The sequence below is a fragment of the Bos indicus x Bos taurus genome, chromosome 11, assembly GCF_003369695.1.
Source record: "Bos indicus x Bos taurus breed Angus x Brahman F1 hybrid chromosome 11, Bos_hybrid_MaternalHap_v2.0, whole genome shotgun sequence".
In the NCBI taxonomy this organism is placed as follows: Eukaryota; Metazoa; Chordata; class Mammalia; order Artiodactyla; family Bovidae; genus Bos; species Bos indicus x Bos taurus.
Window position 1 is genome coordinate 30375688 of NC_040086.1, and position 20431 is coordinate 30396118.

Below are 20431 nucleotides of genomic sequence, written 5' to 3' on the forward strand. Positions count from 1 at the left end.
GGATAAAGCGTCTGCCCACAATGCAGGAGACCTGGGTTCGATCCCTGGGTAGGGAAGATCCCCTGGAGAAGGAAATGACAACCCACTCCAGTATTCTTGCCTGGAAAATCCCATGGATGGAGGAGCCTGATAGGCTATAGTCCATGGGGTCACAAAGAGTCGGACACAACTGAGCGACTTCACTTCACTTCTTCTAAAAAAATGCATTCAACACATTTACGAGGTAGGTATTGCTACTCTAGTTTTTGAAGATGTAGTATAGGAATTCATAATTTTAATTATCAGGATCAAAGTGGTAACGGTAAAATGGAGCCTTATGTCACTTACCCATTTTGACAGGTTATTTTTCTATGCTTCAGTTTCCTTAACTGTAAAGCGGGAATTATTAGGAGTTAGGAGAGGGTTGGCAGATTTCGTATAAAAACAAAACAAAGTAGGAAGTATTTCTCAAATGGAACATTCTTATGCTGAAATTCGGCTTTAACTAGACACACTTGTATTTTATCTAGCAATACTATTTTAGCATTACGGTTACAACAATGTAACCGTGAAAAGAATTTAGCCCAGTCCATTGCACTTAGTGCGCGTTCTGGAGCTCCTTATTAAATTTTGGGTCTGATTCCCAAGCCCTTTTTTTTTTTTTTAATCTCACTTTGAGCTTAGTTTCCACATAAACTTTCAGTTAAGCGAGGGTGATACTACTGTAAATTTCTATTAGTGCTTTACCGTTTCTAGAGCTCTTTCAATTAAAGCCTGGCCAATGGCGGAAAGCTCCTGAGGAAACACACAGAGTTCGGGTTACAGAGGGCGGTCGATGCACTCACAGCACTCGCTTCTCTGACTGTCCAGCCTGGCGTCCATCCTCGCCCCGCCCAGCTGCGTCCCGCCCTCTCCCCATCTCGGCCACTCAGCGGCCGCGCCGCGCCCCGCCTCACTCCTATAGGTCCTTCCCGGACAGGCGAGGCCTTTCCATTTTCCCGCCTTCTCCAGCCCCTCCACAGCCCGAAACCTGACTGGCTCACAACATCACCGCCCTCCCTAGCGTGCGAGCCCCGCCCTTCCGGACACCGCAACCCCCTTCCTCCGCCTCCCGCCGCCTCAGCAGCCTGCCGGTTCCCAGGCCTGGACCTCGGGTAGGAGGTGGGAGGGGAGTGGGAGGGAAGGGCGGAGCCCCCCTCCGAGGAGTCGCTGGAGGCGGGGACTGGAAGGAGGGGCGGGGCTAATCGCCTTGGCGCCTCGTTGCCATGGCAGCGGGGGGAGGGCGGAGGGAGGGGAGGAAGCGAACGGGAGGGGGATGTGGTACTGCTGCGGCCGCCACCGCAGCTGCCGCTGCCTGCTCGGGGCCGCGTCTTCCCGGAGGCGGCTACTGGAAGCGGCCGAGAGCAGCTGTGGTGCTCTGCCATATTGTGTCTTCCCCTACCCATCCCTCGCCCCTCCGCTGCGGCGGCCGAGCTGACGGTGAGTCCCGAGTGGAGCGGCGCCTTCCCCAGCCGGCGCTGCCCGGCATCCGTGCTCCCTGCCCCGAGCCGCGCCGCGGCTCCCGGGCTCGGAGACAGCGCGTGCGGCAGGCGCCGGGCGTGGGGCGCGGAGGCGGCTGTCCCGTGACGCGCCCGGACATTTTTGTCCCGTGATGAATTGGCGCCGCCAGGGGAGTCTTCCCTTGCGCGTGGCTTGGGTGGTTTGTGGGCTCCCGGGGGGCGGCGAACTGAGGGTAGTGCGGCCCGGTGAGGAGTTAGGAGTTTTTCTTGAGGGGTGTAATGACGGCCCGGGAGCGGGTGTCCACGGCGGAAACCGCGGCTAGTGTTGCCGGCACTTCGGAAAGGCTTGGAGGTGGCCCCGAGGACTCTTCGGGCTCGACTCGGGGCGAATCTACTGTTGAGGGAAGCGCCCCAAGCCCGTCGAGAGTCATTGCCGGAACCCCCCCCTCCCCCGGCTTGAAGTGCAGCGAGACGTGCCGGGCGTGGAGTTCTCGTCCGGCCCCGGGCGGACTGGCTGGGCCGTGCCAAGTAGAGCCCGGAGAGGCGCCGGGCGCGGCCGGCAGTGAACTCCGAACAGCCGGGCGGCCGAGCTTTGCGGTGGGCAGGGCTGGGTCATGGATGTGGGGGTGGCCGATCTCGGCACGCTCTGGCCCTTCCTCCAGCGGGCGCCCGGGGGTCCGCCGAGGGTGCTATCTCGGGGTGGGAGTGTTTCTGCTCTGCAATATGGACACTTCCTGTTCGCCGCTTCTCTTGGGCTCTCTATCTCTGCCCTTCATTTCTTTTTACTGGGAAGGCGAGAGGTCGTGAGGGCGTGTGCGAGGTCCCTCAGCCCTTCTGAGTTCGCCCCGCGGCAAAAGCCGAGAGTTTGGAACCCGGGAAGAAGGTGGGAGTCAGGGGAAAGCCGCCCATGTGTGTAGTGCTCCATTTTACTAAACTCCACCCCATTGCCCCTTTGCAGAATGCCTCTGTTCCCATCGCCGCTCACGAGAGTTAGCGTGTCTTAATTCACTGGGGGCACACTCTCGGGAATCTTCTGGGACCTGATTTCTGCTTTAAAGGCTCTTTAAAGCAGCCCCAGTACTTCGTTTTCTGTTTATAGAAAAAAAGCCTTAGCGTGCAAGGAAATGACACACAACTTCTTTCTTTCACCCCAACTCTGAGGTTGTGGGAAGAGGTCGATTGTTATTTCCAGGTTAGTTTACACTGTTAATCCTGTCTTCTGATTGTGACAGCCACGTGGCCGACTGAGTGTCATTGAGTGCCCTAGCGCCTCTAGAGCAGAGGCTTCAGTGGCAGCCAGGGGCTTTATAGCCCTGCAGTTGCTTTGGACCCACATTTTGGTGTTTCCTGAGATGGGGAAGTGGAGAAAGCTGAATTGTTCTTCTCTATCTCTGTTCTAACCAAGTCGACTTCTCCCTGTTTTCCTGCAGTCCGTGTAAGGTGCCTTCTCCTGTTTTGATGATTTGTATTTAAAATCTAAGCAGTATTAGGTACCATTAAGGAGTGATGGGGAACAGAAGAGTACATTATGGAGTTTCTCAACTCTGGGGAAAAAAATCCGTTTGAATTTCAGAGTGGTTAATAAATTTCTAATGTAATCAAAAGTAATAACATTCTGGAGGATTTCTTTTTGATAATTTCATTATGACCTGAAAAGATGTATTACTAGTGGAAATACTTGTTCAGAGATAAAATACTTTGTTTGATTTGTGCATGGGAACTTTTTTTTTTTAGGAAAGTATTAACAGCTAGTAAAGATGTTAACATCAACAGATTTAAAAGAAATGAAACTGTTAGAATATATAAAAGTAAGAGGCCAAGGGCTGAAGATCAAAAATAACAGAAAGCAAAATAAATATATTATTAAATGATTTTAAAGTAAGATAAGTTAAAAAATGTTGAAGATAGATATTTGGACAGTTTGGAGTTTTCAGAATTTAGGTATCAATACATACAATTTTAAGTACATACAATCTTTGATTTCATCATGTTAAATTTTGTAAATGTTTTGGCGAATTTGAATTATTTCTGTAACATATATTTTTATTTGCATCAGTTTTATTTGAAGAGTGCTAAACCACAGGAAAAATTTAGAATTATGTGGAAAAGTTATAGCAGCACCATTCATTAGAATTTTAATATGCCATAATAATGGTTTTCAGGGAAGCTAATAGCTAAAAAGATTGGAGAGGCTTCAGTGCAGAAAAGACAATGCAATTGAGAAGTGAATATGTGGGGTGACCACTGAGACCAATGCATAGTTGAGAAAGAAAACTAAATGAGATGAAAAAGTACTTATATAATGGAGGAAACACTGAAAACATATGCTGGGAGATAACTACATTAATAGTTATGGGATGTAGCTATCAAATAAAACTTTACAAAGTGCCATCCAAACAAGGATTAATCTTGTTCTTGTGGCAGCTTGTATATGTGTGCCTTGCTTTTGGATTGTTGTCATTTTCGCAACTGGATTTTGCATACTTGCAAAAAGGTCCTCCGGAATAAAGGGCCCAATTCTTTGTTGATTGCTTAGGGAAGAAAAAGTGCTCTAGGATTTGATCCTTATTCTTGGGTTGAAGAGACATGATTAATACATGTGAAAAAAAATTTACAGTGTGAGATGATATAATTAGGAGTTAAATTGTATGATGCAGGCAGGTACTGTAAGAGTTGAGAAGGAAATTAGAAGGTTTGAGTGAGACAGAGGAGTAACTTCTTAGATAGAGTAAGGTTTTTGCTTTCAGAAGCCTTACCTTCATGTTAGTCCCCCTAGATTAATCTTCCTGAAGATTATATCACTTTTAATGACCAAAACCTCTTAGATCAAGAGTAATATCAAATTTCTTCTCAAGAGTTTTTGAAATTTGGACCTAGTCTCCCATCTTATCTTCCACAGGAACTGTTCATTATTTACTACTTCAACATGGTATAACAATTTACTTCTTTTTCCCTTGGCTAATGCAACATTTTTCTGTTGGAAATGCACCTACACACATCCTCTTAACCACTGAAAATCTACTCAAACTTGAGGCTTGGTTAAAATGTTAATTGTCTTGAGAACCTTGGAATCATTTTAGACCTGCCTTCCACCTCTCCAACGGAAAAGTCTTATTCTCTTGGGTTGTAGCATTCTATACTACCTTGTGTGCTTTTTTTAAATAAATAGTTTTCGAGCACCTACCATTTGCCAGGCACTGTTATGGGAACTAAGGCTACAGCCTTGCAAAACAGATTCCCTATTTTTCATCCCAAGAAAATTACAAAGTCTTTGACCACCCAGAGGAGTCTTCCCCCCACCGCCCCCAGATGGGTGCTTAGTGAGTATCTGATTATTTTCTGAATAAAGGAAAGGCAGCACTTACAAGGTAGAGAGATGGATTGAAGGTGTGCATGAAGGGTATGAAAGAATAACCAATTATGGATGGCCTTGCAAACATCACTTCTGAATTTAAACATGGTTTAATCCCCCCCCCCCCCAAAAAAAGATGGCATTTAAGCCTGGGAATGAGGGGATAAAGTCCTTATTTGAGGAAGGTTCATTTGACAGTGTTGTGCAAGGCTAGTTATTGACTATAGAAGGGGAATAACTTTTGAGAATGAGGTTTGGAAAGGGAGCATAATCAAGAAGATGGTGAGTTTAGTTAGAGGGTAATGTGAGTAGAGGATATCAAGGTGAATATAACCTTTAATGACGAGAGATTAAAGGTGTGAGATAATTCATTCAGTATAGAGGTGACAGCTAATGTTACAATTTTTTGTTACAGAGTTACTAATTGAAGTATGGAGGCCTAAGAATGATGCTTTGGAAAACAAAAGTAAGGAGCATCTGCTTTGGTCATATGTGACTTCATAATTAATACTGTAGACTTGTTCAAAACCTTAATTCCCACTGTATGAGAGTGCTACCAAATATAAAGGATCCAGAAGAATGTTTATCACCATTCACTTCCAAAGGATTTTGATTTATATATTTATTTCTCTTGCCCTTTTTTTAAATTTAAATAAACTTTTGGTTTTAGAATAGTTTTACAATTACAGAAAGTAGCCAGACAGTAGAGTATATCTCACCCAGTGTACCCTATTGTTAACTTCTTACATTACTATGGTACAGTTGTCACAACTAAGGAAACAAAGTTGCTACTTTACTATTAACTAAATTGCATACTTAATTCAGATTTCATTAGTTTTTCCCAAGTGTCCTTCTTCTCTTTCAGAATTCTAGTATCTCACATTTTTCTTATTTTTGATGATTGTGAGAGTTTTTAGGAGTACCAGTCAGAAATCTTATAGAATATCCCTCAATTGAAAATTACCTGATGTTTTCCTCATGAGTAGACATGGGTAATGGGTTTTAGGGAGGAAGACCACAGAGGTGAAGTGCCATTCCATTCTCATCACAGCATATCAAGCGTACATACTGACAACAAAAAATTGAAAATGTTAACAGCCTTTGATTGCTTGTTTGAGGTCTTTGTCAGGTTTCATTCCCCACCCATTTATACTCTGCTGTTTGGAGTCAAATTGCCAGGCAAGGCTCATGCTCAAGGCCTTGACCTAATTTTGATTTGTGTATTTTTTTATTTCCCTCAGCCTAATTTTCCTGTCCATAAATAAACATTAAATTTGGACAGATATTTATCGAGCATCTACTGTATTTAAGTGCTGTATTTAAGTATATCGAGCATCTACTGTATTTAAGTATATCTCTTGTGGTGAACAAGAGACATCATTCTACTCTTTTGGAGTCAGCCTGATGTGAACATAAAATAGAATATATCTGCTCACCTATATAGGTCTTATTTCATTGACAGTTGTAAACGTAGTATTATTGTAAGCCTAAACGGCTAAATAAAGCTAAGTAGCCATGTAGAAATATGCTGCTATTGTAAAAGTTAAATATGTATACTATTAAAATACCCATCTTTTTGCTACCAACATGAATAATGGAAAAATATTTTGACTGTCTCCAAGTAGGTGTAGTACTGTTAAGTTAGCAGAATAGTTTAATTATCATTATCTTCATATCTTATCAAGTTTGCACATTGTATAAGAAAATTCTTGACTTCTTGATTGTATTTTCATAGATAATTGCTGCTTTTGCTACTTAGAGGTTTTTTTTTTCCCTCTCAGAAGTGATTTGAAAGATAATGTTAAATAAGAATTTCAGTTAATTTTTACTACTTAACTGGGTTAACTGAAAGCATTTTTACATTATTGAAATTCTCTAAAATGCATTGCTAATACATTTACACTTTTCACATTTTACAATGTTCAGCTGACTGAGTATAATTTATTATTTAAATTAGAATTTTGACACAGAGTACAGTTATTTTGAATTTTTTATATAACCTTAGAAGTAGAAAATGGAGGAAATTGATGGACTTTACATCCTTGTGGTTTATTTGTCTTAAAAGAGGAAATATAGGAAAAAAGGAAGAGATTTTTTGTAAATTGAGATTTTACTGTTCTGTCTGTCTGCCCTAAGTTTCTGTCCAATTCTTCTGTAAAAGTTCAGGTTAAATTCTTCATCTGTGCTGAGTGAGCAACACTTACTAATAATCATAGCAACAGTTCCTACCTTTTATCAAGTGCCTGCTATATTCTGACATGGTATTATATTAGACACATGAATATATAATTATCCATATTGACTGGGTAGGACATATTTTATTCTTATAAAGAAACAGAAGTTAAGTAAATACCGAGCTGGGTGTTTGAACCCAGGTCTGTCAGATTTTAAAATTTCATATTCTTTGTGCTGTGACCCTAGGTCTTTGAAAAATGGATGTTTGCCAGGAAGAGATAGATGTTTCTTTCCCAGGAAAATAAGGAAGAATACAGGCAAACTAATATTTATACAATGCTTATTCTGTGCCCAGGTGGCTCCAGTGGTAAAAGAACCTGCCTTCCAATGCAGGAGACACAGGTTCCATCCCTGGATTGCGAAAAGCCCCTGGAGGGCATGGCAACCCACTCCAGTATTCTTGCCTAGAGAATCCCATGGACAGAGGAGCCTGGTGGGCTACAGCCCGTAGGGTCACACAGAATCAAACAGGAATGAAGTGACTTAGCACATTCTGTGACATGAAGGCCACTACTTTGTTCTCATAGTGAATTAAATAAGTAGTGTTATTCCTTGGGATGTAAGGGGTGAAGTCATTTGTCAGAGACTGCATAAGTAAGTTGGTAGGTGATGGGTCTGCTTGACTTCAAAGCCTTATTACTCTTTTACTTTTCTAGTACAGAATACTGCTTTATTTACTCATTTAAACATTTGCTTACTAAATGTTATGGTGTGTGGCAGAGCATAAAAATGAATGTATTTTTGTTCTGCCTCCAAGGATTTATATTCTAGTACAGCATTTCTTAAATGGATGATAGAGAATCAATATAGTAAATTGTGACCAATATTTCTTAAAAAAATACAATCAAATAGAAAATGTCAGTGTGTTGTATGTGGTAAGGGTAAAAGTGTTATTTCATTTTGTTTCAGTTATATATGCAAGCATGTCATGGTTCTCTTATAAAAATGTATTTCTTATTGTGGGATAGCATCAAAAGTTTGAAAACTGGTCTAGTGCCTGAATAATAATGGTGAATAATCAGAAGTAGCAAGTAAGTTCTATATGTCTGAGCCACCAGGGAAGCCCAAGTTCTGTAATAGGACTCTAAATAGGATGCTGAGGAAGCATGATTGGAAAAATTAAATAATTCAAGGAAGGCTGCTAGAGAGAGAACTTAGGGTGGAGAGCCTGAAATACATCTTAAGACATAAAGGAATAAAGAGAACACTGGATATTCAGGAAGCTTGGGTGGTGTGAAATAGGTGCAGACAGAAGCCAAATTTTGTATGGAATTGTCAGCCACCGTGCTAAAGATTTTAGATTTTATTAGGCCTGTGGTTTTTCTGAAGTCTCATGGCATTCTTTTGCTAAAGAACAGATAGATAAATATATTTGATTCTATCATATAATCTAGAAACAATTTTAGGAACAGAAAATTTGACCATGTAACAGGTATATAGTATAAAATGGTGTGAGCACAACTGTTGATCACAACCAAAAAATGGTGAAGCAGTTTTGAGGTGACTATCAAACATTCCTTTTCTATTTTTTCTTGCATTTTTGCTATTGCCAGCAGACTAATGGAAGCAGGTGCTAAAGTTTGAAGAAAACGTTATGAGAAAATTGTTCATTGTTTCCTTTGAATTTGAAGACAACCATAATTCAATTTTGAGGACAGTAGGGGCCCTTTATTGGAATGTTAGTATCATTTCTGTAAGCCAAAGTTTGCAACCTTTACCTCCAGCTGTGTTTTGTTGGGCTTGAAATATTTAAAAAAAAAAAAAAAACAACCTTTTTCCCGCCTATTTGCCAATATTTAAATGTTGATGCATTTCACACAAAAATCTAGAGTTCTTTTGTCCCTTGGAAAAAATGAATATTGTGGCAGCATTGGTTTCATAGTTTTGATTGGCTGAAACTTATAAGTAACTGCCCTCTTTTGGCAGTCTCCATCTTTCTTACAGAAGACCAGCTTTACAGTTTGTTGCCTGCCTGGTTCTTGTAAGGCTTTTGAATTGTCTGCTGTGTACTGTTATTTTGTGAAATCCCTTTTAAAAAGGGGGAAAAAGAGGATTTGGGGTCTTTGAAAGATCATTCTGCCAGTATTGGGGAAGATGAATTGGAGGAGTATGAGAGGCATCTGGTTAAAATACTAAGCAGGCGGGATGTCCTTTTCTTCTTCTGTCCTTTTCTTCCATAGTACTTTGTACCTTTCTCAAAGCACTTACTGTATATAGCTTTCTCTTATCTGTGTTGCTTATTTCTTCAACTGAATTGTAAACACCTCATACATAACATGGGCATCCCAGGTGGCACTCACGGTAAAGAACCTGCCTGCCAATGCAGGAGACACTAGTTCCATCCCTGGGTGGGGAAGATCCCCTGGAAGAGGTCATGGCAACCCACTCCAGGATTCTTGCCTGGAGAATCCCATGGTCCGAGGAGCTGGGCAGGCTACAGTCCATAGGGTCACAAAGATTCAGACGTGACTGAAGTGACTTAGCACACATGCGCACATAGCACATGCTGAGTGAATGCTTGTTGAATTTAATTATGTTTATTTTTTAAATTACCATGTTTGTTTTTCTCAAAGGTGAGTTTTCTTGGCAGTTTTAGAGTATCTCTCAATGGAAAAAATCTTTTGCATGTTTTAAGTATTGCAGTTTATCCTAAGAATGAGTAAATGTCAAATACTTTTAGAGCATGTGTTACATGTAAAAAACAGATCACATCAGTTCTGTATAATAAGATGGTGGACTTTTTAATTCATTGTCCTGGTTGCCAAACATCAGGATGAAACACTGGGAAGCCTGTCTCTTGGTTTGTCCTGTAATTTTATTAAGTCATTTTGAAGGTTATTCCAAGATGTTGTTGTTACTATGTTTTGTACTGATAGCTAGAAGTAGTAATATAAAAACAAAGATTATGGCTGCTGCTGCTAAGTCACTTCAGTTGTGTCCGAATCTGTGCGACCCCATGGACGGTAGCCCACCAGGCTCCCCCGTCCCTGGGATTCTCCAGGCAAGAACACTGGAGTGGGTTGCCATTTCCTTCTCCAATGCATGGCATTGGATCATGGCATCTGGTCCCATCACTTCATGGCAAATAGATGGGGAAACAGTGGAAACAGTGACAGACTTTATTTTCTTGGGCTCTAAAATCACTGCAGATGGCGACTGCAGCCATGAAATTAAAAGATGCTTGCTCCTTGGAAGAAAAGCTATGACCAACCTAGACAGCATGTTAAAAAAAGCAGAGACATCACTTTGCTGACAAAGGTCCGTCTAGTCAAAGCTATGGTTTTTCCAGTAGTCATGTATGGATGTGAGAGTTGGACCATAAAGAAAGCTGAGCACCGAAGAATTGATGCTTTTGAACTGTGGTGTTGGAGAAGACTCTTGAGAGTCCCTCGGACACCAAGGAGATCCAACCAGTCCATCCTAAATGAAATCAGTCCTAAATGTTCATTGGAAAGACTGATGCTGAAGCTGAAACTCCAGTACTTCGGCCACCTGACGTGAAGAACTGACTCATTGGAAAAGACCCTGATGCTGGGAAAGATCGAAGGCAGGAGGAGAAGGGGATGACAAAGGATGAGATGGTTGAATGGAATCACTGACTCGATGGACATGAGTTTAAGCAAGCTCTGGGAGATGGTGATTGACAGGGAAGCCTGGCATGCTGTGGTCCATGGGGTCGCAAAGAGACGTGACTGAGCAACTGAACTGATAGTTTTTTATTTTCTAAAATTTTTAATGCTTTTTACTGTTGAAATGTACATGCTAAAAACCACCAAAGAAATGTGTAGCTTAGTGAATTATTCTAAGGCCAACATCTTTCACGTTAAGGAATAGAATTTTGCCAGCCACTTTAGATGCCCTTTTACATGCCTATTCCAAAGCATAACTCTTTCTTCAAAGAGTAACCAGTATTCTAGCTTTTCTGAAAATCACTTAAGTTTCCCAACTATGTATTCTTATACAGTATGGGTAGCCTGCTTCCTCTTTATTTCTTTCTGATTCACTTTTCTTCCTTTTCATCCTCTGTTTCTCTTAAGGCTTTGTTTGTTTATTTTTTCTCGTATTTCTTTACTTCATTTCTGAAACAGGTTTTTTTTCCCCTTCTTTTATTTCAGATTCTTGAGCTCTGTTTTATTTCTGAGCTTTTCTAATTCTGATATGTTTTTTTTCATGTCTTATGTAATTTTTTAAGCTCATTTTTGTATTTGTATTGTAGTAAGAACATTTAACATGAGATCTACTGTCTTAAAATTTTAAGTGTACAATACAGTATTGTTAACTATAGGAACTCTGTTGTACAGCACATCTCTAGTATTGAACGTATTCATCTTGTGTGCTGGAAACTTTTACCCATGGTCCCTGTTTCCCCCCTGCTTCTGAATTTAACTATTTTTCTGTTTCTCTTATTGTAACTTTGTGTGATATTCTTTCTCAATGCTTTTCATCATTTCTTTACATGAAACTAGTTTTCTTGAACTTCTGGGAGGAGGCTTGGTTCTAATACCTCTTTTAACTTCACAGTCCTGTGTTTTTTGTTGTTGTTGTTCATGATTTTAAAAATGGTGAATGGCTTTCTGAGATTTCCCGGCTCTGTTCTACTCTGGTATTCTGTCTGGACTCTCTTTTATCTCTTTTTTCCCTATCCTGCTTAATTTTTTTGCCATTCCTAGTACTTCCTCTTAAGCGTAGAGTTTGTCTTAGAAGAGAGCCCCAAATGTCAAGTTTTGAATGCTCAAAGGGACTAGATTGTTCCATGCTTATAGGAACTGTAGCCTTACTGTGGTCTCCTTGCATTTACCTACTTTTGAAATAGTTTCAGCTTTCGTTCAGTACAAACTGCCCGTCAGTAGTTTCCAGCAAATACTGGCTATTTTGTTGTTTTGTTCTCAAGTCCCTCCTTGCTTCCCTCTGTCTTCTCTCACCTAGACACTGACAGAAAGTAAGACTGTGGACTGTTGGTGATTTGTTTAGGCCCTTTGTATTTTGGGGTTGGTGGGGAGACTTTGTTAAACATAGTTTTGTAGATATCCGTATTACCTGTGGGTTTGGGGTTTGCTCTCTAGTTGCTCACTCTGTTTTTATGTGAAGATTTTCAAGGAATCAAAATTTGTTACCACCAAAGTTAACATCTTCTCAAAATCCTTTTCCTAATTTGGGGAGTGCACATGTCTTTTTCCCCTCGAATCTTAACAAAAAACTTTCATTTCTTCTGAAATTATTGCCACTTAATACTGTCCACTGATTGTAGGTACATGTCACGAAATTCTGAACCTGTTGTTTTGCCCTGATTATTTCTTTGTAATTAAGAGAACCTTTAAGAATCTATTAAAGATCCTTTGGGAAATTGTGACAGGGTCATGGGCTTGACTTTCTGTTGTACATGTACAAGTGTTTGTGCTTTGACTTTTAATGCTTTAGCTTTTTCCAATATTTAAAAGCTAACCTACATTTAGGTTACCATACAGTGATACACCTAGAACCATTCTTAAATTATGGAGCAAAAATTGGGTTAAATACTAAGAATCAGATGCATGTAAGTAAATAATTGCAGTATGAGACATGCGCTTCTAGACATAGATTCTAGTGCTGTGGAAACACAGAGTAAGAACTTTCCCCAAGGAATGGGATTGAGTGAGGTGGGTTTTATAGTTATAATGGGGGTTTATTAGTGCTGTGTCAGTACCTTTAATAACTCATTTTCCCTATTTTGTCAGACTTTTCCTTTGGTAGTTCTTTATACAAATGGATTAACAGTAAGCTTCCTTTAATTGCAACTTCAAAATAGCATATTGTTCACATGGAATTAAAATAATTGATGTCTTAAAGTTTTCTTTTGTGATAAAATTTCTTAAGTAGAGAAGTGAAATTTAGGAAGTGAAAAGATCACAGAGCATAGTGGAACATAGTATCTAACGTAATATTATCATTGCAGTATAATTTAAATATAATTTTAGCTTTGTGTTTCTTGTCTAGTGGCAGCAAGTTAGAACCAAGTTGTACTTGCTTGAAGTATTCTTAGGTGTGTTGAGCCCATTAGTTCCTAGTCTCTTCTGGGTTCTATTAGTTTTTTATTTACTTTATAATATAGAACTTCAGTGTTTATAAAGGGATTTCATGTTGATTATTTCTTTTGCACTGTTGACACAAATAACTACTGTAAAAAGAGGACGTATACACACATTTAGAACATTGTAAGAGAGACTGAAAATCCCTAAGAGAAGTTCAGGTGGGAATTACATGGAGGAATTGTCATTAAATGAGGCCATAAATATTAGGGTTTTGACTGAATAGTGGTAGGGAGGGTAAACAATCCAGATGTTGCAAGAGAAAGATTCTATTTAATAATATGTATCTTTAATAATTTAGCATAAATATATCTGACTTTAGTAAGTGTTCATATAAGCTTAGTTTAGTCCTATTTTAAAGAGGACTTAATTTTATGTTAACTTACTATTACTCTTGTGGGGGTGTTTGTTTTTATTTACCTATTTATTTTTAACTGCTGGGTCTTCAATGCTCCATGGACTTTTCTTCAGTTGTGGCAAACAGGGGCTACTCTCTGGCTGTGGTGTGCGGGCTTCTTACTGCAGTGGCGTCTCTTGTGGAGCACAGGCTCTGGGGAGCCCGAGCACCAGCAGCTACTGCATGTGGGCTCAGTAGTTGAGGCTCCCAGCACTCCAGGACGGGCTAAGGCAGTTGTGGTACACGAGCTTAGTTGTGTGCGTGGGATCTTCCTGGATCAGGGATTAAACCTATGTCTCCTGCACTGGTAGGCAAATTCTTTACCACTGAACCGCCAGGGGAGCCCCTGTATTGTTTTTAGAATTACATAAAAAAATCAGTATATCAAATCAGCCATATACAGTCTTTAAGTTCTAATTTTGCTTTCCAAATTTGTTATGGGGGCATTAGTAATGTAAGATATCACTGTTTGCCTTTATTAAATTTATTTTGATCATGAATGTGCTTTTAAAAGATGCTTATTTTCAGTGGAACAATTTAACTTACTGTATACTTACTGCATGGCTGACTAATTATGGCTTATATTCAAAGCACTGAAAGCCATATTACCCATAAATAAATTTTGGTGACAAAGATTACCACCTGTTTGTATTCCTATGCCAACCAAATTTATCTTTTTACTTTAGGATGTTTGATCTGTTGATTTTTCAGGTTTCTGAAACTTTGTTCCTTTCAAAATAGCTTTTCAAGTACAGTTATAGTGCTATCGAAAAACTGAAGTGCCTGTTGGCTTCCTGGTTACAATATGGTGATATTACTTCTCATTCTACATGGTAAAGGTATTTCCTTCCATTTGTGTTTTATTTACTTTTCTGTACTGTTTTTTTCAGCTTCTATGCACTTTTCTTCAGACGTGACATTGATCGTCATCTCAAAGGTTGAGAAGATGGGTCTTCCAAGCTAGATTTACACCAAAAGCTAGTAGTGCTTTTTTTCTATCATGTTTCATAACATGTAAGATACACTCATGCTGTGTTTTAGATACTAATAGAAGTTACAAATTATTTTGTCATCACCTTATCTGATTCTTTTCAACCCCATGGACTGGGACTCACAGTCCCACCAGGCTCCAACTGTCCATGGAATTCTCCAGGTGAGAATTCTGGAGTGGGTAGCCTTCCCTTCTCCAGGGGATTTTCCCAAATGAGGGGTCAAACCCGGGCCTCCTGCATTGCAGGCAGATTCTTTACCATCTGAGCCACCAGGGAAGCCTTTAAAAGCATTTATTCAGTTCAGTTCAGTTCAGTCACTCAGTCGTGTCTGACTCTTTGCGACCCTGTGAATTGCAGCACGCCAGGACTCCCTGTCCATCACCAACTCCCAGAGTTCACTCAAACTCATATCCATCGAGTCAGTGATGCCATCCAGCCATCTCATCCTCTGTCGTCCCCTTTTCCTCCTGCCCCCAGTCCCTCCCAGCATCAGAGTCTTTTCCACTGAGTCAACTCTTCGCATGAGGTGGCCAAAGTATTGGAGTTTCAGCTTTAGCATCAGTCTTTCCAAAGAACACCCAGGACTGATCTCCTTTAGAATGGACTGGTTGGATCTCCTTGCAGTCCAAGGGTTAGAAATACCTATTTTTCTCAACAGAGAAAATTTTCACTCAAGTTAGATCAATTGTGGAACTATTTTTTGAAACCAGTGTTTCTCTGTGAAAGGCGGGTTATATGCTAGGGTTCGTTTAAAAAAAAGGGTAATTTGGTCTTTATACAGAGAATATCATGTTTCTTTACTGGTTAGAAGCTAACACCTTTCTTTCTTTTTTTTTTTTAACTTATAAAGCTATTGCTTCATTTTAACATCTCCAAGAAAGAAATGAACAACTGAGACCCTTTTTAATGTTTTAAAGATAAGTGCTGCAACAGTGTGTATGGAAACTCTATACTGTGTGCAGATAGCACAGAATTGTTCAGATAGAAGTGGCATTTGAACCATGGTTTACACAGTGTATCTGGGCAAGTTGATTTAGGGGATAAGTGGATTTGGTGGAAGATTACCACAACAGTTCCCCCTCCCCTCCCCGATTTTAGTGTTTTCTGCCATTTATTTAGCATGAGTTGGTCAAAGGTTTTTCCCTCATTCAATTTTCTTTTTTTTTTAATCCCTGTTTGAAAAAGTTTCCCTATGAGACAAATGTTTGACCCTTTTGTATTCTGTGTCCTCCCCTCCCTTTCCCTTTCTTGACTGGAAAATGCAGCTGCACACATTTTTTGTTTAGAGACAATGGATCACATGCTGTGTCACCTAAATCTATGACCAAGAGGCAGTTTTATCCCTCAGAGACCGAAATGCTTCAGTTGTCCTGGATATGTGACATCACGTAGCATTATAATCAAACATGCGTCTTTTTGCAGTCGTACTTTAGGGATTTGAACCTATCCTGTACTCTCAATATTGGATTTTACAGGATCAGTTCAGTTCAGTCGCTCAGTCATATCCGACTCTTTGTGACCCCATGAATCACAGCACGCCAGGCCTCCCTGTCCATATTTATAACAGAGAACCTTTAAAACAAAGAATGTATTGTAGGAAAAGGTTGTGAGTTCCTTCAATATGGCTTATTTTTTTTTCTTACCTAAGAGTTACCAAAGTTATCAGATATTGTGAGCTAGTAGAATATTAAAGTTTTTAGCATTGTATTTGTTACACAATGCCTTGCAAATAGTATGTGCTCAATAAGTGTTACAGTATTATTACTACCAGTGTGGTAAATTAGCAAAAAAATTGTTTTCGTGATTTAAAAATGATGAACTTGAGATTTTGAAAATAGTATCTGTAAACTGCTAAAATATTTAATGATGAGCTTGTTGTAAGCTTATTGTATTGCTGAGTCAATCTAGTAAATGTAGTACTATGGCTTCCAGTCTTGAGTAGTGGTACATTTTATAGCTAATTAATAAAAATGGTTTATTCCTAAGGAGATGAAGATGAGGAAAGGAGGGGAAATTGAATGGAAATTCCTTTTATTATATAGCATATCTTAATCAGAGACCAAGCTTAAATCACAGTAAATAACTGAAGTAACTGCCAGGCAATTCTGATAAAATTCATAAACATCTTGGATTTCTGTGTTATACCTTAACTCTGTGGTAGATGTTTTCTGTGGAAAGCATTGTTTAGTCATCTGAGCTAAGTGAATGACAGCTTGTTTCCCCTTGCTAGGGTTACCATAGCCTGTCAGATGATGTTTTATATTGGTTACCTTAAGGTGATTGGATGGAAAAGCCACAAGTCTGAGAAGGGGCCTACTCTCTGTTTGCTCTTTTGACACTTCTAAGATTGTTTAATTTACTGGTAACAATAAGTTCTTGGTGAGAGGTAAAATGACAAGTCAATAGACATGTTTCCAAATGTCTTAAGAGCATGTAAAAAGACATAATTAGAGATTGTACGTGTATAAAATTAAATATAACCAAATATTATACTCATTTGTCAAAAGTTTTAGCAATTTGGATGTTTAAAATGTTTATAGTGAGACTGATTTTAAATAGGAAGCTAGACTAGTAGGGTGAAAATGGTGAGAAACAGCTTTGTTTGTAGTTCAGATGCTGCCATATAGCTTGAGATTATCCATCCCTTGCTTTAAGCATGGGACTGACTGGAAGCCTTCTTCAGGGCCTCTCGGTATGATTGCTCAAGAGGGTTTCAACTTCTTTCCATTTCTAGTAGAACATAACAGATGGCGTGGTTCCTTTTCACTCCAGTGTAGTAAAAGTTTTTTAGAAACAGCAAAATGATTTTTCTCATTTATCCTTTCTGTATAATGAGGAAAGAAATATTCAGTGATGTTCAGGGGTATAAGAAAAAAATAAATTGTAATAAATTTGCTTCCTGGTGGTTCAGATGGTAAAGAATCTGCCTGCAATGCAGGAGACCCAGGTTTGATGCCTGGGTCAGGAAGAGCCCCTGGAGAAGGGAATGACTACCTACTTCAATTATCTTGTCTGGAGAATTCCATGGACAGAGGAGCCTGGCATAGTACATGGGGGTCACAAAGAGTCAGACATGGCTGAGCAACTAACACAAATGCACATCAAAAATTAGCTATTTTTTGATATCTTTTTTCAATACTACTCTTCATTTCCTAAAAACAATTATTATATGATATAATGAATTAAATATAAATTTACAATTAAAAAATTGTCTTACAAACAACTTACAGATATAGGGTTCTAAGAACTATGATATAGGTAAGATAAAAACTTAATTAAAATTGAAAAATGTAACATGAAACTCTAGAATAATTTGAAAAGGACTTTTAAAAATTATTAAACACATTTATAGAACTGAATTAATTGCAATTAATTCCTTATTTGCCATGGATTTATTTTAATAAGGTATACATGAAAAAGCTTTTATGTTCATGGGAATTGCTGGACTGAGAGCCTGATTTTGGGGGTTGTTTAATTTTATATACATGAGTCCATATTTTTAAGGTACTATAGATATTATCCAGAAACTTACAATATAGTAATATTTTGAAAGAAATTATTTTGTATATTTTAACTTGGTGAGAATTCTGTCGATTCAGGATAGTAGATTCTGAACTAGTTGGATATAAATAAAGCTATGTATGTAGATGGGGCTTCCCTGGTGGCTCAGTAATAAAGAATCCACCTGCCAATACCGAAGACCCAGGTTTGATCCCTGGGTCAGGAAGATACCTGAAGAAGGAAATGGCAATCCACTCCAGTATTCTTGCCTGGGAAATCCCATGGACAGAGGAGCCTGATGGGCTATGGTCCACGGGACCGCAAGAGTTGGACATGACTTACCGACTAAACAACGACATGTATGTATGTATATTATTGTCCTGTTTGATTATAGCATTATATTGCCACTGCCTCTTTTATTATTCAGAATGTCGTTACTAGTGAAAGCTTAGCATACTTCATTTCATAGGTAGTGTACTTGGTTTGTTTGTTTTTATATATAAATTATTGTGTATTAGAATGTTAGCATTAGGCAGAGCTGTTAATAAAGGAACGTAAACTCTTCAGGGGCTATTAATAGCAATCAACTTTAAAAAGTTCTGAAAGTTTATATATGGTTTAAATTCTTTTAGATTATTAAACTAGAAAGATTTGAAGAAAGATTCTGTCATGCAGCACGATTGGTAAAAGATTGACATAACAGAGTTCATGGAAACAGTAAAAGGAAGTGAAAGTCACATCATAAAGAACATGATGAAACTGTTATTGCAGCACTCTTCTGAGAAGTCCTAATTTGTGCCATACCAGCGGGTGTCATTAGTTTAGAAGGAGGCCCTCCTTAATGCTAGAACTTTTTTAAAACTTCTAAACTTTAGAACATAAAATATTGTTATGGATCTTATACTCTACTTTTTAAATTTGAGAGATACAACATTTATATATACATATACTGCTTTAGAAAGAAAGCTAATAATAGTTTAAAAATTAATCATAGTAATAATAATTAGACTTTCCTGGTGGCTCAGACAGTAAAGCATCTAGTATTAATTACCAGCTAGTATTCATTGTGTCCTTACTCTCTACCTCTGTTCTAAGTCCTTTATATTCTCATTTAGTTTGTACTGACAATCTTATGAAAGTAGGTACTGTTAGAATTCTACATTGATAGGTCTTCTAGTCTGTTGAGTAGCAGAGCTGGATTTGAACCCCGGAGTATCTCTTCACAACTCATGCTTCCTCTTAAACCCTCTGCTTCACTGCCACCAGATTCTAATATTAATAATAATGATTTCTATTTTATGACTTATAATATGAAATTGTCTTATCTTTCACAATTTTAACTTCAAATGTACTGCCTCCTCACGTTTCTATTCAGTATTTTCTAGTATTACATACATTTATTCCTTTCTCAAGGAAGAAGCCTTTCATTGTATAGTTGTACACTATTTTACCATATAACTAACAACTGTGACAACAGACCTGTGAGTGTAGTAGGAATAAAAGGTTTCTTCTTGAAGGACCAGGAGAGATCATTCTGAATAGTATAACTTTTATACCTCTCTTTTTCTCTTTTATCACATTACTTTATGTAAAGACATTATACTTATAATCCAATATAGCTAATATGTTATCTTTGGAATATATTTAAAATTCCTATATGCATTTAGGTATTTCTGGCATTTTAAAGTTCATATTATAGTATATTTCCTGCTTAACAGGAGATTATTTATTCTGTATCCTCAACTGTTAAATTATAAGTAGACAAAAAGGGTCTCCTAAGTAGTTGGGAAGAAACTTTCAAAGTTTATGCACTAAATTCATGTACCTTAATGTGGACTCTTTGCCCTTATCAAATCTGTATGAAATTCTAATGAAACTTAGCTGGCTTTCCAGTCTATAGCAGATAATGTTTCTATAATTGTATTTCCATGTTTTTAATAGAATGCTCTGAAAGCCAAATTTTCTTTTAACCCATTGAGTGGTAAAACATAATATGAACTGATAGAAGACTATTGATGGCCTTTATTTACTCCCTTCTTAGTGTGAATATACATTTTTCTGCAGAAATATTAACATCTTTCTTATGGGGTCCTGTCTCAGACCTCAATGACACGTCGTATAACATATCACATATACATCGTAGTCTCTTTCTAAAATCCAAAATACTCTATAAATTCTGAAATATATCTGCCTTCAAGGATATTAGATAAGGGATCATATACCTGTATAATCAGATACAGTGACTACAGTACAACTGAGAACTAGCATATAGAACTAAGATTAGTCCAGTAACTCAAGCATAGCAAATGTGAGACCTTTCAGTGTAAAGCAGTGTTTGTAACTGGAATAATACATAGATCTCTTGTAAAGAAAATAATTATAGATTCCATTTTTAGAATCACTGACTTTAG

General features: G+C 38.7%; 1 protein-coding gene across 3 annotated transcripts in view; it reads left to right on the top strand.

Moving 5' to 3' along the window:
• The first annotated feature begins 1108 nt into the window (after window positions 1-1108).
• Window positions 1109-20431, top strand: part of FOXN2 (forkhead box N2) — a 59451-nt gene continuing 40128 nt past the window's right edge. The window contains exons 1-2 of one of the 3 annotated variants that reach the window (XM_027555205.1): window positions 1290-1458; window positions 5246-5296. The gene's annotated coding sequence lies outside the window, so the exon portion shown is untranslated. Of the gene's footprint in view, window positions 1134-1257; window positions 1459-5245; window positions 5297-20431 lie in introns of those variants that run through there. The other 2 variants (XM_027555206.1, XM_027555203.1) reach the window with 2 other exon arrangements.